We start from the raw sequence: 19,125 nt of genomic DNA on the forward strand, positions 1-19,125 counted from the left end.
CCATCCAGTCTGAGGATACACCAAGAGCAAAAGCTGCTGAGATCACAGCAGGCAGGGTACACATGGCCTGCGTAGAAACGTATGCATAAGACAAAGGGTTGTGAAGCAATGGAAGAAGAAAAGATTGTGTTTGTTTTTCCTCTGAAGACTCTGGAGTCCAGGGAAGTCATACGTGAGGTTTGCTTGATGCAGCTTTGGGTCACTTTGAAGACAGTCCATTTTCAAGGCCATGACCTCACTCTTCTAAAGTGGCTTTGAACATTGGAGCATTTCCATCAAAATGCAAAGATCATTTTTTCTTTCATAACAAATTAGACATTTCACTTCAGAAAATGTTGTCAAGGATGAGTAGGCTTAGAACCCAGTGTTTGCAGCAATCTGGGCTTCAAACGTTGCCTTCTATTTTCTCTAGTTGATGGCTTTCATAGCCACAAGTGACAATAAAAACCCTTGAAGTAAAAAAACAAAAACAAACAAAAAATGAGGCCTCTGATAAAATTTTATTTTTTGACAAAATTAAAGATAATTTACAGATGTCACATACATGAGTGAATAGCATGGTGACTTCAGTATGCATTTCTCCCTCATTGGAAAAGGTTTGAAAGGAATATTTCTCCAGTCAAATCTGTGGTGGTGGCAGACAGGGAGGCTTCATCTCAGAGTCAGGAGACTGTGTTGGAGGCTGGTGAGATGATTCAGTGGGTAAAGGTACTGGTCACCAAGCCAGATAACTTGAATTCAATCCCTAGGTGGATTAGAGAACCCAGTCCTGCAAATTGTCCTCTGACTTCCGCACATGCACCATGGTATGTTCACATGCAAACGTGCACACACACACACTAAAAATATTCAGTTTTGAGAGAGAGAGAGGAGAGGGAGAGAGGGAGAGAAAGAGAACACATTGACTCATAGCACCCACAAGTCATGAAGGCACTTCAGTTTCTTGACCATAATTTTTTTCTTTTGTATTAGACAAATGTCTTAAACTCAGTCTGGTTCCCTGTAATTATAAAATCTGAGGGCTATTATTTTCCTCTAAATGTGTTAGAGGATTAAATAGAATAATGTGGCCCAAGTGGTTCAAGTCTTAGTAAATGATGTACCTTTTCAATACCACTACTCACCCCCACCCTACCACCCTGCAAGGAAGTAGTTGAAAAAAATAACCACTTCCTTTCTCTAAATGCAAAAAGATACCGAAGGTCCCTTCCACCTTTCCCTCAGTGACCCATCTGAAAAACAGAAAGAGTTGGTTTCTATTTCAGGTTACATCAAAACAAAGCTTTAACTAGTCAAACTGATTTTTCCAGATCTCACACTGAATAAACATACATGCCCTGTTTCTTGGTAGTCCTGTGTGAAGTGACCTAAAACAATTCAGGAGAGCTGGTGGCATACACCCATGAGTCAGAGTGTCCAGACTCTTCAAAAGTCCTCACATTCTCAGTATAACAGACACACACACACACACACACACACACACACACACACACGCGCGCACGCACGCACGCACGCATGCACACACACGAGCCAATAGACCAGTGGTTCTCAACCTTCTAATACTGCATCCCTTTAATATAGTTCCTTATGTTGTGATGATCCCAACCATAAAAGTGTTTACATTGCTACTTCACAACTGTAATTTGCTACTATAATAAATCATAATGTAAATATTTTTGGAGATAGAGGTTTGCCAAGGGTATCATGACCCACTGGTTGAGAACTGCTGCACTAGACTGTAACCCTGAATAGTCTGTGCATAAATGAATGATGGACATCCATAGCAGTGTAGGACATCTAAGAGCAGAATCCCCAGAGTTCTGGAGTTCATCAGATTCTGAATAGTCCAGGCTGAAATGAAAATAATCTAAAGAGATACCTGCCAATCTAACAGACTAGTGAAATAGCAAATCCCACCCCCTCACCTGTAGCATGAATAATAAAAACACAGAGATAGATATTAGGTTTCAAGCTGAAAATCAGAAAAGCAAAGCAGCCAATCACTAGACAGTTCCTATCTCTACCAAAGCTCAGACAGAAAGGGGGGATCCTGTCCTCAGTGTGACTGCAGACTGACTGACTCCTGTCTCCTCCCACCTTATATTCCCCTCTAGTGCTGGGATTAAAGGTGGGCACCACCACCGACCGGCCTGTATGGCTGACTAGTGTGGCTAGCTTTGCACTCTGGTCTTCAGGCAAGCTTTATTTTGTTAGATCATAAACAAAATATCACCCTCCACACCCCATACCTCAAAGTGGGAATTTCCTCAGGAATCTCATGCTGAGAAAAGGCACCAGCCAGAGGGAGAATATCTTTCAGAAAGGGATTTCACATAGTTCTAACACCTTATCAGACTACCCTATGGGATAAAAGTGAAGGGCAGACAGCAAGTCAATAGTGGGTAGGACTATACTTTCACAGATGTTACTGTACAAATAAATTCTTGGTCTTCTGTTTAAAATTTAATCTCACTTCATTATCTGTAAAGACAAAAAAGACTTGGGGGACAGGTTTCACTGGATCTTTTTGTCCCTCTTCCCAATGTGGCCACTTTGAACAAATCTCTTTTTCTACTTTACACGTTTTAAAATTATTTTATTTTTTGAGATAGTATAATTACATCATTTCCCTCCCCTTTCTGCTTTTCAAACTCTCCCATATATCAGTCCCTGCTCTCTTTCAAATTCATGACCTCATTTTTCATTAATTGTTGCTATAGACATACATATATTCATTTCCTCAATCTGTTTAAAGCTACCTGTATGTATGTTTGCAGGGCTGTCAATTTGGTGGTGGATAACCAATTGCTGTGTTCTTCCCTGGAGAAGACTATTTCTCCCACCCTTCATATTCCTTAGTTGCCTGTAGTTCTTTGTCTAGAACTGAAACCTTATGGGCTTTCCCTGTTCATGTTAGCATGTCTACTCTTGTTTTCCTTGTTCACAGCATGATTAGACAACCATGTTTGAGACTTTGTAAGTGTAGCTTCAAACATTCCTAGGAAATACAATCTCACAGCAAACTCCCTGTTTCTCTGGCTCTCACAATCTTTCTGCCCCCTCTTCCTCAATGGCTTCTAAGCCTTGATTGCAGAAGATATATAGTAGATACTTCTGATGGGACTAAGCTCCACAACTCTGCAGTTTGATTGGTTGTGGTTTTCTGTAATGTTCTGTGGCAGTGTAACTGTTGCAAAAAAAGAAATTTCCTTCATGAGAGGTGAGGACTACACTGATCTGTGAGAATAAGGACAATTATTTACAATTATTTACATTCTTCACACTCTTTACTTGCCTTCTTTAATTGGCTTATGGTGGATAGGTAGCCAGGGTAGACCTAGGGCATAGGTTATGCCCCCCGAATTAAATAACACATGGCATCCTGAAGTCTGAAGCAATAGAATATCAGTTTGAATACCCCACCAAAAAAAAAAAAAAACCAGAAGGACTAAGAAATTAGAATATATTTGTGCTCACTTAATAAAAACAAATGAGATATTCCCTGCAAACTGGAGTATATAGGTCAAGTCTATACTTATAGTCAACAGCAGACTTAGGAATACATGGTCAGCCTCCACATGGCAGGTCTAGGAATTTCCTGAGATAATTTGCAGAGGTAAAGTTGTTTCTGGAAATCCAGAAAGTCAATTCTAGGAGGGATCTCACCAGAAGGGAAAGAAACAAGTCTAAAGAGAGCAGTTAGAAAGAAATGGCGGACATGATGGGCAATATAAAGGTGGGAAACTATTGGGTTCAAAATGGCACCTGAAAAGAGCAGTGCTGGTGACAATGTCCCAAACAGAAGGGCTCTGGCCAGGTAAATAGAAGCCTACAGGTGGTTTCCTGTTTGCCAGGCGCTTCCCTTAGTCTGCCCCTCAATGTTAGCTGCTGCCAATCCAAATATCCTGTATCAGTTCAAAGCCCCTCACCCCACAGACTGTCACATAAAATCTGCTTTTTCACCATTTTCTTCTCTCTGTACCATCCCAATATAGCCTTGGTAGTTTGATCCCCAGTAAACCTTTTTCTCATCCATGGTCTTGTCTAGAGATTTCATTGTGCCCTCACTTAGAGAATAATTGTGCTCATCTTGACATGACTCACTTCTCTGGAAGAGGTCATGAAGCAATGATTTGTGAGGAAGTCTCAAGTAGAGCATGACAATTGGTCTCTTCCCTAAGTTCTAGAAATAAGATCTTTGCTTCCTCTTCTCCCACCATTCACAGTTGTCCTTACTTTTGCTTGTTTGGTTTGGTTTTGGGGTTGGGGTTTTAGTTTTTTGAGACAGGGTTTCTCTGTGTTGACCTGGCTGTCCTGGAGCTCACTCTGGAGACCAGGTTGGCCTCGAACTCAAAGATCTGCCTTCCTCTGCCTCCCCAGCGCTGGGATTAAAGATTTGTTTCACCACACCCTGCCTCACATCAGCCCTTGTGTTTATTTCTACCTTTGCTTTTTTTTTTTTTGTCAAAGATCAGTTGGGTTAATGATGTAATTCACACTGAGGTATTAAACGATGATAACTTTTTTTAACTCAAGGGGCAAATAAACATATGTGTGTGATGACAACATTTAATATACTGGAATTATCAACAAGAAATAAGTCCAGCCACACCAGACCCTGGAATAAACCACTGTGATGATGTAGGTGTCTACCTATGCCTACATTTCTGTCTAGCCACATGCTCTGAAGACACCTTCCAGTACAAATTAGAAGGTTGTCAACACACAGGTAACTTGTTTAGAGACTAGGACCTACTGGATCTCAATATTCCAGGATGGATCCCAGGCATCAACAATAATAAACTACCTGGTAATTCTTAAGTGCCGTAACATCTGAAGGTACAGCATATCTCTTTCCAGACCCCTAAACATCACACACCCTACAGCATGACAACTCAGCATCTATATAAATTGTGTTGTAGACAAAATTGTGGTGGTATTTTGTTTATGATCTAACAAATAAAGCTTGCCTGAAGATTAGAAAAACAAAACAGTCAGCCACTAGCTCTTACCTCTACCTCTTCAGGCAAGCTTTATTTGTTAGATCATAAACAAAATATCACCACACAAAATTACCAAGAAAGAGACTTGTAGAACTAAGGAGTCTTGAGAGCGCACATCAACATCAAACAATACTATAGAAGATGGGTGCAAGAATTTAATGAACTTAGTAGATTTTACAAAGCACCCAACACAAGTGCTGGCTCTCCTCTTCTTCCAATGCTTTATAACTTCCATTCACAAGAACATGCATTCTCAAGAGCAGGTACTTAGTTCAGCTTCTTCAGAAAAGAGATGATCACTTAACTGATTGATGCTCAATCCATACTTTATGAATGGCTGGATTTATGAATTAGTTCAAGGTAATGGCCTTCTTGGCCACAATATTCATTATCTGACAAACAAGCCCTGAAAAGAGTTTTTATTGAATGAATGACTTACAACTCTCTACTCATGTTATATGCTGCTTCTCTGTCTTGCCAATGTTAAGAATGTGTTCGTATGTAGAAATACACATGTATTTTAAACATGCATGATGGTGCCTTAATGGATCATTCAACAGCCTGTAACAACCCCTCTGACAAGAGTCAAAGCAAACCAAGCAATGCAGATTCATCGCTTACACAGCAGCTGAAATTGATGAGCCACAAGAGATCACAAAAAAATTATTTGACTAAACTTGAAATACAGCAAGCTGGTTGGAAAAACTCCAAAGAATATAAACTATTCAGGTGAATGACTCTATAATTCTGTTCCACTGTTTCCGGCCCCACAATTTACCCAAGATTAGCAGAACAGAGCTGAATTGCCTTGGGGGGGGTCAAAGACAGATGACTCCCCCAGGAGAGGAAGAAACATGTGCTGTTGTGTTTTGTTTCCAGTTAGAGTCCACTTGTAGAACAAGGCAGCTGGTGAGGAAGAGGATGCTGAATGCATTAAAAACTCAATGTACATGTGTAGACTATGCCTAAGTAAACTTGGACTGGAAATATCCCACACTGCAGGAGGCTGGATGCCAGCACTTGCACAGGTGTGAGGAACTGGAAGGGAAATAGATTGGAGGAGTCTATGAGGCAGGAGGTAAGACCTCTAGGATGAATGGGGCCATTCAAATAGTCCACATTTCCCTGGTTGTTCACTGTTCCACAAGTGCATACTCTACCAAGTACATCTAATGAAGAGCAGTGCTGCTAAAGGCACTGTTTAACTCAGGGAAGGAAGCTGGTGAAAAAATATAATAACTCAATAAAGATTCTGTGGTCACATAGTTATGTGGTTTCAGTTGGCGGGTTTGGGCTGCCATGATGGGCTACAAGTTTTATTTTCTCAAATTCCCGGGGATCTGGAGACAGAGCAATAGAGAAGTGTTCAAAAGCTGGTTGTGCCTCAACAATTTGCCCATTGTCTAGGTCAGAGAACCCCCAGCCAGGGAATTCTCCATGCACAGTAACAAGACAGACAGGCAACAAATGGAAGGAGGCTATGTACATAAGACTGAATTTCATCTTCTTTTATTTTTTATCCTGCCCAATTTTATGTCTTCCCTTAAAAAAATGAAAACACAAAGAATTCTGAACTAATCAAAAAATTATCTTTCCATTATTACCAACTGTGTATGTTGGTATGACAGAATGGTTGATCCATTCTTCTGGTCAGGATAAGCCTTATTTCTCTATTTGGTTTTAAATTATACCACCTACACTTCCTAAAAAGTTCATTGAACATCACTTAACTTCAGAACTTTATATCAATACATGACAAATGATGCCAGATGTTGAGGTTGAAGCAAGAGAACTAGGCTCCAGAGTTTAGAATAAAAATAGTAATAGATTAATAAACTCTGTTTTCTTGCCTGTGTAATTCAAGTCTGAGCAGCCAAACTATTTACTGAACATCACTTTTTTTTTTTTTTTTTTTTGGTTTTTCAAGACAGGGTTTCTATGTATTGCTTTGGAGGTTGTCCTGGAACTTGCTCCGTAGACCAGGCTGGCCTGAACATCACTTATTTGCAAGACCCTATCTCTCATGTCTCATGTTAGTCTAATACAGAGACATAAGAAATATTAAGTGAGAAGCATGGTCTGGTAAATAAAGCGTATGACATATGCCAAAGAAAACTTTGTCTGGAATTTTGTATAATAAACTCAGAATTAACCAGTGTTGGGCATAGTGGGGGGAAAACCCAAATCAGGAGTCACTATAGAAAAACTCTCAATAAACAAAATAGATAATTATAGCATTGGAGTAAAACCCAAAGAAGAAAATACCTTATCTATGAGTTTTCACTGACGCAAATAAATTTCTTAATAAATTATAGAGGGGAACAAAACATTTTAACAGAAAATCCCAAATAGTAAGTGTAGAAGCAATCATAGACGTAGATTACCCTCAGAATGTAATAGTTGCAGCTGATACAGGAAGTACCTATAGATTAATGGGAGAATTAGTGAGGAAGCTGTCTCTGATGTATTTATATAATCTCAACATACATCCCCCAAATATTTATTATTATGCTGTCTTAGCACGTAACTCTGAAGTCTTTTGTACTTGTGGTTCTAGAAGGTAGCATTTAATTCCCTGGTCTTCAGTGTCCTATGGACTTGGAGATTCATTTTTAGCAAATAGATTACAGTAAGTGAAAAACAGCATCTGGAAGAAAATATTTCAATGAAGTGATTAAAGTTAACATCACCAGAAATACAGCACATTGATCTCATATTGACACTAACATAATATGATAAAGAGGGAAATTTGTATCCTTCTCCCAAGTTCCTAATCCTTGATTTTAATAAAAAAAAAGAAGAAGAAGCAGCAAATCCACAGATGGTCTACCAGTATAGCTAATGAGAATTTGTCAAAGTGTTCACTATTCAAAACACAAAAATATTAAGAGGATTTATTAGCGCTTACAAGGAACTAAAGAAGAATGATAGCTGTATTAGTTACCCTTCTCATTGTGGAGACTAACAAAAACAACTTAGGAGAAGAATTCGACTTACAGTCCGTTATGGTAGGAATGAGAATCAGAGAAAACACAAAATGATTGATTAGATGGTGTCTGCAGCTGGAATGCAGAAATAATGCAAATACTCAGCTGTTGTCTTCTCGATGCCTTTGATTTATATTGGGACCCCAGACAATGATCTAGGACCAGTAATATTCAGTATGGTCACCTGTTCTCAGTTAAACCTCTCTAGAAAGACTTTCACAGACATACCCACAGATATGTCACCTAGATTATTCTAAATCTAATTAAGTTGACAATCAGCTATCACAATGATTTAATGCACTATGGGGTCTCATTGGAGCACAGAACAGATAAAGAGATTAGTAAAAAATAAATCTGATGATATTTAAATGAAGTCTGTAGTTATGCTATTGATATTTTAACATTAATTTTTAAGTTTTATTTTTATTTATGTATATGTGTGAGAGAGGGGGAAAGGAAGAGAGAGGGAGGGAGAGAGAATGGGCATGCCCATGCCTATGGAGTCCAGAAAAGTGCATCAGAACTGTAAAAGCTAGAGTTACAGGCGGGTGTGAGCTTCCCAACATAGGTACTAGAAATCGAAATCAGGTCCTCTGCAGGAGCAAGCACTCTTAACCACTGAGCCATTTCTCTAGCCTCCACTGTTAATTGCTCACTACTGATTTCTGTATCTTTGCTGTGTAAAATCTTTGTATCAAGTTGAGTAAAAAGTATGCTGGAACTCTGTGCCAATCTGACACTTTTTTCTATAAATCTAATATTATTTTAAGATTGAAAAATCATAAAATGTCAAATCAGCATGGGATCATAGAATCCCTTTCTATTGGCAGGAATTCTAAAATTGTGTTACCCCATGTTGCGAACTAGATTAATGTGAAACAAAAAAAAATTAAAACAGTGAACTATATTCCCCACATCTAAGTTACACATACTGGGATTTCACAGTTTCTATGATTTGGTTAAAGCAAGCTGAACTTGCAATGTGTCCATAAAGAGTCTCAATTTGTCTACAGATGTGCTGGCACTAAACATTTAGTAGACCCTATATCATTAAAATGCATTTCAATATCAGCTCACATACTCAGAGAGAGAAACAGAGAGAGATGTGAAGATAAAGAAATAAAGACCACATATGGCATAAGTCTATAGAAGAACACAAATGAGACATCAAAATATGTGAAGGCAAAGATAGACAGGTAATATAACAACAAAGTCTACATACATCCTTCAACATATGTCCCTTCATACTTCTACAAAGAAACAAAGCACTGGAAATTTTATTTAAGAGTTGGTGAACCAGGGTCCAAAGGTGATAAAGCTATTTGTTAAAATCTCATACAACTTACTTGTAGGACTTGAGGCTCATAACTCAGGCCATCCACACTTCCCCTATAGCATGAAACATTTTCCAAGTTGAGGTATACAATTCATATAATAAAATATATCCTTAGACGTAACATCTTGTGGAATTTGACAAAGACATCTAGTCATGGAGAACTATTATGGTCAAGATACTGAAAGGTAAGATTTCTGCTTCTAGAAATTTCCAAGATGAAATTTCTAGGGTTCAGATTCCCCAAAGTCCTAGTCTCCTCATGGAACTATTGATAGGTTGTAAAATCTCTAAGAGGCAGGCCATAGTGTTTGTTCCATTGGTACTAAAGGTTACCCCTCTTTATCTCTCTTTGAGTCCAGCTGCCATGATGCAAGCAGCTTTCTCCAACACACCCTAAGCCAGTAGTTGTTCAGTCCAGGAGACTGGATGTCTCAGTTGGTCTTCAGTATATACTGGAACCCCTAAGAAGTAGGCTCTAATGCTGGCAAAGGAGTGTATTTGCTAGCAAGGGCAAGAACAAGTAGGTACCAGTGATTATCCTTGGGATCCCACAGTTGGCTGGTAGTCATGACTCACTGCCACTGCCCAACTTTACAAGAGGGTATCAGACCATTTAGCACTGACCATTGAAAACATCAGAATTCAGATTGAAGTATGGTTTCTACAGGTAATCTCCACAATATTATAAAGTTGAAAACCAATTGGGCACTACCTGTATTGAACAGAGTACTAGGCCCAAAAATTCTATTCCTAATGAAAATATCTGTCAAAAGTATGGGTGATTCAAAGATTCCTTTTTCAGAAATACACAAACTGAAGGATTTAATCAAGGCAAACCTACACTACAGAAACCACAAAGGGAAGTTCTTCAAGCAAAAGAGAAATACCAGATGGAATGTTTCAGGGAAATAGTATATAAGATCCTCTGCCAATGGTGGAAGAGAACAAAGAAAGAGGAAGACAAATCCAGGATTGAATCAAATACAACTTATTACAGATGTACACAGGCAGAAATGTGTCTCAGGCTTCAGCAAGACAGGAGATCTCTGTACCCCAAGACAAAAGGAAGGGGCTTTACCCTCTGAACTACACAGGATGGCCTGCAGCCAAATGAAACATACCTGGCCTTTAAAATAAATTAATACCATCAAACATAAGAAACAGTGCAGCAATTCAGGCATCAGTGACAATAACAAAAGCACAGCTTACTATTCCAATGATGTTGTTTCAGCCTATAGCATTTGGAATCTGTGCCACCTGGTAGGCAAAAATGATAGTTATGACAAAGATGGCTTTAGTCACATTCATCTAGAACAACACGAAACTCAGAACCTACCCAAAAGACTAAAAGCACTAACAATGGAACTATGTGGATAAATATATAAGATGATTTCCAGCTGTTTAATTCTACTTAGAAGATGATTGACTGGAGATGGAGAGATGGCTCATTGGCCAACAGCACTGGCTACTCTGGCAGAGGACTAGTGTGAGGTTGCCAGCACCTATAGGATTGGCTCACAACTGTCTATAACTCTAGTTCCAGGGGATCCAATACCCTCTTCTTGCCTACTTGGATACTATACACAGGCACTGAATGCATGAGGTACACATATGTAGATTTGGGCAAACACCACACACATAAAGTAAAAATAAGTCTTTAAAATTAATAAAAGATATTTGATTTTTTTCAACAAAAGTGCTTTTAAGTAGCATGAGATTTGTAGACCTGTGAAAAGAGTGCAGTGCTTATAACAATGGGGGGAAGCAAAGTGTGTTGTGGTAATAGCAAAACCCTTTCATGGAAAAAGTAGAATATACAACCATAAAGGTGTTGCAATGAGTCAGATTTCTGCTAATTTCAATGATTGACGTTCCTTCACTAGTGGCTGTTCTATAGTTTGCAGAATGTTTAGAATCATCTCTGGATTCTATCTCCAGTATATACCAGTAACACTACTCATGTTGTAGAAACTAAATGTCCCCAGGGAGGTGTGTGTTTTCCACATTTGACATCAACAACTGTAAGTGAGCATGAATTTTATATGCCAAGGCTGACAATGATAAGTTAAAGATGTGTGCCATAAACCATGCAGAAAGCACTAAAATAAAGGAACAAAGAGTTCTAACAAAAGGAGCAAAATAAGTCATGGATATTGTTTTATTAACCCCCTTTTATATTTAAAAAGGACAGACAAAGAGGATAGAGAAGATCTGAAAACAGCAAAAATGGTAATATAACAGACAATGTGGACATGATCATCACATTTCATGTAAACATTTTCAGATTAGCTATAAAGTGACACCTGACTATAACAAGAAAAAGTAAGTGTAAAGACATGGACAGATTTTTAAAAAGTACATTCCAATAGAGTTTCATTCGGCCTTAATAGTATATCCTTTTCATGGAAGTTATGAAATGGGAAATAATACAAATGAATGAGCCAGACTCAGACAAGTTTCACAATTCTCTCTCATATGCAGACTTTAAACACACACATATACACACACACACACAGACACACAGACACACAGACACACAGACACACACACACACACACACACACACACACACACACACACACACACACACATATATATATATATATATATATATATATATATATATGCTTAGAACATAGCATATATACAGAATGTAGAAGAGGACTATCTGGGATGAGGAAGCAGGGTAATGGGAGGAGGAGGCTGAAACCAGGGAGCATAATGAAAGAGTAAAGATGAGCAAAGCACACATGATATGTATATGTGAAGAGGCCATAACAAAACCCATCATCTATAAGCCCATTAAAAAAAAACATAAAGTAAAACTCAATGTAACTCCAAGATGAAATACATAAATTTGAAATTTCTAATGGATACTTCCATACCCCTCTATCAATAATCACTATAATGTTTCACATTGTCATTTTTGTGGGATCCTGAGTTACATAGGTGGCAAGCCTTTAGGCATGCCTATGAAGGATTAACTAGACCAGATTAGCCACAAGGCATGCCTATGAGGGATAATCTAGATTCGACTAGCCACTGGTCATGCCCATGATTGATTATCTAGACTAGATTAGCCACTTGGCATTCCCATGAGGGATTATCTAAATTAAATTAGCTGCTGGACATGCCCATGAGGGAATATCTAGATCAGTTTCATTTAGATGGGAAGATCTCCCCTGAATGTGTGTAACATCATTCCATGTGCTGGTCCCAGACCACATAAAAAAGATAGAACTACTGAGGGCATGCACCTACTTTTCTTCTTGCCTGCAGAGACAACATGACTGGCTGCCTCCTCAAGCTCCAGTTACCAGGGCTGTACCCTTGCATAGTGCACTGAAGCAAGCCCTTTCTCCATTGTTGTTTTGTCAGGGTGTTTTATCATAGAACAGGAAAACTAATTACTACCAGAACTGAAATCCCATATTGGAACAAAATGAAAGGCCAAAGAGCAATAACCTCAGAATTTAATACAAGAAATGAAGAGAAAATCAAGCCTAAAAATATACAGAGAGAAAATAATAAATAAACAGAATAAAAAAGTGAAATGCATAAAGAAAAATAATGAAACCAAAGGCTATCTTTTGAAAAAGCCAATAAAATATGTAAACTTTTAAAAAAAATATACAATCCACAAGTTGAAACTCTTATCTGGCACCACTATATGGGGGTCAAGAACCTATGGCTAGAGAGGTCAACCATAGGAGAAAACCTGTACTATTATTCTGCCAAATGGTCATAGTCTTATACCATCCCCAAATGATTTACCATTATACCCATAGATAATGAATCTCTCTACACTCATCAGAGAACTATTTTCAGTAAAGAGTGATTAACACAGAGACCCATAACTGATCAAGGTACAGAAAAGAAAAGACTGCAGAATGCTTTTCCTTAAATGGGACTTCTACATCATGACAACTCCTGCCAACACTCAGGGATCATTACAGAAGAAGAGGTGGAAAGATTATAGAAACCAGAGGAAACAGATGACAAACAGGAAAAAGTAGTATCTGGACTTAGAAGGCATCATTTACCCCATTGGTCAGCCTTTGCTGGTGCCTGCTATCACTGAAGACTGCAGTTACTTGGCTCTGGCACTAAACTCTAACCTTCTGTACTCATTGATTGATGGGGGTTCCCTTCTGTGTATATGTTTCTCTTATTGGTTGATGAATAAAACACTGTTTGGCCAATGGCCAATGAGGCAGGAAGATAGGCAGGACTAGGTGAGGATGAAAATTCTGAAAAAGTTAGGCATGAGAACCCTCTGAGTAAAAATGTAACAGACAAAGGAGTTGCAGGTCTGGCATTCTCTGGTAATAAGCAAAGACCATGTGGAAAAACATAGATTAATAGTTATGTGTTAATAATTAAGACAGAGCTAGACAGTAAGAAGCCCTAGCCACCAGCCAATAGTTTTATAACTAACATAGTGTCCATGTGTTTCTTTGGGACTGAGAAGGGTGGTGGAACCAGGCCGGACAAGAAAATTTCAGCAACAACTGATTTATTAAGCATCTACAGTAACAGGGTATTTTGGTGCATATAGAGGCTACTGGGATGTCTCTGGCAAGCAATGATTTCCTGGAAAGGCTCTTTCAGCTCAGGGAACATCAAACTAATACATGGTGACTTGGCCCTAACTATGGCATGGAGTTGCCAGTGAGAGTATGACACAGAGGATTCTGAGTTGTTTGAAGGATCAGGGCAGCTCTCTGGAGGGAGAGCATCAAAGCTAGAAGTTGGGTATAAATGAGGTACCTGGAGATATCACAGAAGGGAATTCCAGAGTATGGGGAAGAGAGGGGAGCACAAGTTGAAGACTTGAGAGGAAGATCAGAAGGCTGCAAGAAAGAGGATTGTATTGTAGGTAAGAGAAAGCAAAAGCCAGACAAGAGTCTTGGATACAGTACTGAAAATTTAGAGAAAATGTAAAGTCACTAAAGAATCTGTATTTGGCCATTTTAACTGTGTTGTGGACTCCCTGAGGATTTATATCAAGTTCCTACACAATAGCCAAGACATTCAGAAAATTTTATCAATATTTTATCAAAAAGAAGGAAGGAGGAAGGGAAGTAAAGAGGGAGGGAGGGAGGAGGGAGGGAGGGAGGGAGGAGGGAGGGAGGGAGGAGGGGAGGGAGGGAGGGAGGGAGGGAGGGAGGGAATCCTTTGCTTGGGATCCTTTATAACATTTAACCTGGGGTAACTCTTCATCTATTTGTTCAAGATACCTGATTCCACTTTGCAACTTTGTTGCAGAAGGTATATCAGAAATCTTGTCATGCTAAGTAAGTAGCTTCCTAGGGGATTCTGACTCATATTCTGTCTAGAATTCAACCCCAGGGAGACCCAGAGCTGGGGAAGAGGAAGGGAGGGGAGGGGAGGGAGGAGGGGGGGGGGGGGGGGGAGGGAGGGAGGGGAGGGGTATAGTAGGAAATTACCAATACAGAGTCAGGTAGAAATATAAGGGTATTTAATAGGGAAAAGCCTTACTTACAGAGCGACCTAGCCAGCCGGTGGTAGTCTGTACAGCAAGAAGCAAAAAAAGAAAACGAAACCGAAACGCAGCCCCCTACTCACTCTGACCACGCCCTCATCAGCCTGCTCAGGTACCCCTGTAGCCAGCCCCTAAGAAGGCGTGGCTACAGCTTCCCCTACAGAGGGGACAGGGGAGGGGAGGGGAGAGGGGGGAGGGAGAGGGGGGGGGAGAGGAGAGGGGAGGAGAGAGAGGGGAGAGAGAGAGGAGAGGAAAGGAGAATAGAAGAGGAGGGGAGGGAGGAAGGAAGGGAAGGGAAGGGAAGAGAAGGGAAGGGAAGGGAAGGGAAGGGAAGAGAGAAGAGAAGAGAAGAGAAGAGAAGAGAAGAGAAGAGAAGAGAAGAGAAGAGAAGAGAAGAGAAGAGATAGGAGAGACCATCCAGGCTACCTCAGAGTCACTTGAAAGAGAAAACCCAACATCTCCTACTCTCACCCAAACTCTAACAAGTCTGGTGGTCCTTGCATGCTGTGATGTGGTTTTACTCTCTTTTGTTTGTTTCCGTGTTACCTTCCTAAAGGGCAAACATAGCAACAAGAATTGCCAGAGCATTGGAATTTGTTGGATTCCACTCCGGTTGACTTTGAGATGGTTTGGATAGGAAGGCTGAAGTGGCCAGGCACAGTGTCACACTCCTTTAATCCCAGCATCCAGGAAGCAGAGACAGGTGGATCTCTGAATTGAAGGCCAGTCTGGTCAACAGGGCAAGTTCTAGGACAGCCAGAGCTACACAAAGAAAGCCTGTCTAGAAGAAATAAAATAAAGACTGATGTAGAAACAAAGGGGAGCATTAAGGGCGACAGTGAAATTTCCTGACTAACTTGAGAGGCAGTGGAAGCCAGTCATCCTGATCACCCTACCTGTTGCTCTCCACAGTCCCGTCTTCCAGATAGGGAAACTGTGCTGTGTTGTAATTTGCCCAAAAGTTAAAAAGAAATCTTGACTAGCATTATAGATCAGTGTAGTTCCAAGGTCCTTCTTTGTCAGGCCATGTTCTGCAGACTCCAAGGCTGTCTGTGTTGGAGCCTTTCACACTGATGGAAGTAGCTTCCCTTTCAGGGAGCCTACCTGCTTGCTGAGGTTTCTCTAAAATGCAAGACTCTCAAAAGCTTGGCACATAATGGTTCCCAAAAGATTGGTTGGCACTCTTGTTCCTAGGGATATTATGTTCAATACCTAGACCAAAATGGCCCCAAGAGAGACAAAACCAAGAAGCCTCTAAACAAATGAGCTCCAGTTCCTTGCTTCTCTCTGTCCTGCTCATGGGATCATTAAAAGTGATCCAGTCAGCTCAGTTCACTCACTGTGTCCCCGAGCAGTAAGAGAGCAGACCACACACACACACACACACACACACACACACACACACACACACACACACACACACCACCTTCTCTCTCTCTTCCTCCCTCCCTCCTTTCTTTCTTCCCTCTCCTTTCCTCTTCTCCTCCCCCTATCCACCTTCATCTTCCCTAAAAGGAGCACAAACCACACAGCCGCTCACCATTCAGATGTTTTCTAAGAAGAGAGGGGGTTCCAGCATGTATCATTCTTACAAAGAAAATAAATAAAAACTTCTCTGGTTATTTGTAAAAATCTGATTCTCCACCCCTGTCCTATCTATCAACCTTTTCTGAGAGAAAGTGTTCCAGGTGTGTGCTCCTGGGCGGCCTAGAAAGGAACAAAATATCTGTTTTCTCCTTTATCCTAAGACTATGTGTCAGTGTGCTTCCCATTCAGACATCAGACAGACGAGGCTGCTTCTCTGCGTTCACCTTTTCTGAGATCCAGCTTGCACTGTTCCAAGTCACCGAGCCTTGCTGCGAGAGACTCCGTGTTACAAGCAGCTTTTAACTCCATTTCAAGTGTGGAGGAAAATGACTGCCTGGGGGACCCTCAGTTATCACCACCTGTCCATCACCAGCCATGCAGCATAAAACCATAGATGACTTATCATTGGGGATATAAAGGGTGCTGCCCTATACATTTATTAGGGTGAATTGAAACTTTAGGTGCACGTGGTAGATTAAAATCACATCAGGGAGATCAGACCCAAGAATTTGTTAGACACAAAAACAAGGAATGTGTGTAAATCCCTCACCTGGACCCTACAGAGTGGTGGACACCTAGCACTGTGATGACAATGGCCCCACACCAACTATCATCTGAACCACAGGCAGAACTCCCAAATGTCCTTGGGTTCAGGTCAACTTCCCCCACCCTGTTAGGGGCACAGCTTACTCAACTGCTGTCTGCCCCTTCGAATGCTCACCTGCCTGGACCTGAAACCACTTTTCCTGCTCTGAGCCAGTTCTGCCCTTCTACCTCAGAGCTGAACTCAACTCTGCATCTTCTCTTTCATCCTGGACTCTCCTGTGATCTCAGCAGTAACTTCCTCCATAAATCTGATCTGAGTTTATTATTTATCAATATAGATCTTATGTGCATGACTCCCATGCCCACATCTTAATCCTCTTAAATGCTGATGTCACCTCTTTAGCTTGAATCTGTTGTAATTCTTGAAAAAGGCTAACCAATGAGCTCACAACAACCTTCCAGGTATTGAGGACACCCATAAGCCAAACTTAAGGTATCTCCTGCCAGAAATGGAGTTTGGTTGTGAAGCTGAATGTTACCCCGACCACTGTGCTAACCAGAGACTGTATCCTCGGATTTCTCCCATCCCCTCTGTCTTCAAGGGACACAATGGTTGAGGTAGAGGTAGAAGTTGAAAAGATCAATATAGAAGTTTAAACCAAAGCAATGCTTAGAGCTAAGGGCAGTGACACAGGCAAGAAATCCCAGCACTCAGAAGGCTAAGGCAGGATCATGAGTCCAAAGCCTGTCCACCTGTAGCAATTTGGTAAGACCTTGTCGAAAAATAAAAAGTAAAAAAGAAAGCCAGGATCCTAGAGCCTTCATCCAGTGGCTGATGGAAGCAGAGGCAGACATCCACAGATATACAATGAACTGAACTCTGGAACTTAGTTGCAGAGAGAGAGGAATGAAGACCGAAGGGGTCGGTACCAGGCGGGTGAAACCCACAGAAACAGCTGGCCTGAACAAGGGGGAGCACATCAACCCCAGACTGCTGCCTGGGAGGCCAGCAAGGGACTGATCCAGACCCCTGAACATGGATGTCAATGAGGAGGCCTCGGCACTCTAGGGGGCCCCTGGTAGTGGATTAGTATTTTTCCCTGGTGTAAGAAGGGACTTTGAGAGCCCATCCCACGTTAAGGGATACACTCTTGCCCTGGACACATGGGGAAGGGCCTAGGCCCTGCCCAGGATGATGTGGTGGACTTTGAGGACCCCCCGTTGAGGGCCCTAACCTGCCTGGGGAGTGGAGGGTGGATGGGGTGGTGGGTAGGTTGGGGGTGGGGGAGGGATTGGGGGTGGGGGAGGAGGGATAGGGAGAAGGGATTGACATGTGAAACAAGCTTGTTCCTAATTTGAACTAATAAAAAATTTTAAAAAAAGAAAGCCAGGGATGTAGCTAAATTGTAGAGTATTTCTCTAGTATGAACAAGACCCTAGGTTCAAGCCCTACTACTGCTAAGAATGGGGCAAGGGAGGAAAGAAAAAGAGAAAAGGGACACGGTTGACAGAGTCCTGTACTCTCAGAACTCAGAAGGTAGAAGCAGAGAATCTGGACTAATTCAAAGTCATCCTTGGCTACATGGAGAACTTGAGAGGCTAACCTAGGCTACATGGGACCATATCTAAATAAAGTGATACAGTATGTCTAACTCCTGTCTATAAAAAAAGAAAGAGAGAGAGAGAGAGAATAGTGAATAATGAATTCCTGTAAGCAAGGAGAAAAAAATCAAAGCAATGTGTCACCACAAAAAAGAGCACTGGTTAGAGATGGAATAGTTGTGGGATTTATTTGTAGATTTGGCATCTATGACCTGGATGTAAGTAGGCAAGTTCACCTCACGCACATAACACCACAGATTCTTGTCCTACTACATGTCTGTTTGGCTTAAATTATAAAGCAGTTCTAATGACAGCATTCTACTCTCCCCATTGTCCAGCAAGCTGAAGAGATCTATCTGAAAGAGATGCAGGGCTGAGCAGAAGGAAGGAGGATACAGGAAGTGATGTGGAGCTTCGGGGTAGACCAATGCAAGGTAGACCAGATAGACAGATGATACAAGAAGGAAAGCTTTAAAAAGTGAGGGGAAACATTCTAGAATCGGAGGTGTGGATTATGTTGTTTGAACTTGCATCTCAAGAACACCAGATCCAATCTTA

This window comes from Cricetulus griseus, chromosome 2 (genome assembly GCF_003668045.3).
Source record: "Cricetulus griseus strain 17A/GY chromosome 2, alternate assembly CriGri-PICRH-1.0, whole genome shotgun sequence".
In the NCBI taxonomy this organism is placed as follows: Eukaryota; Metazoa; Chordata; class Mammalia; order Rodentia; family Cricetidae; genus Cricetulus; species Cricetulus griseus.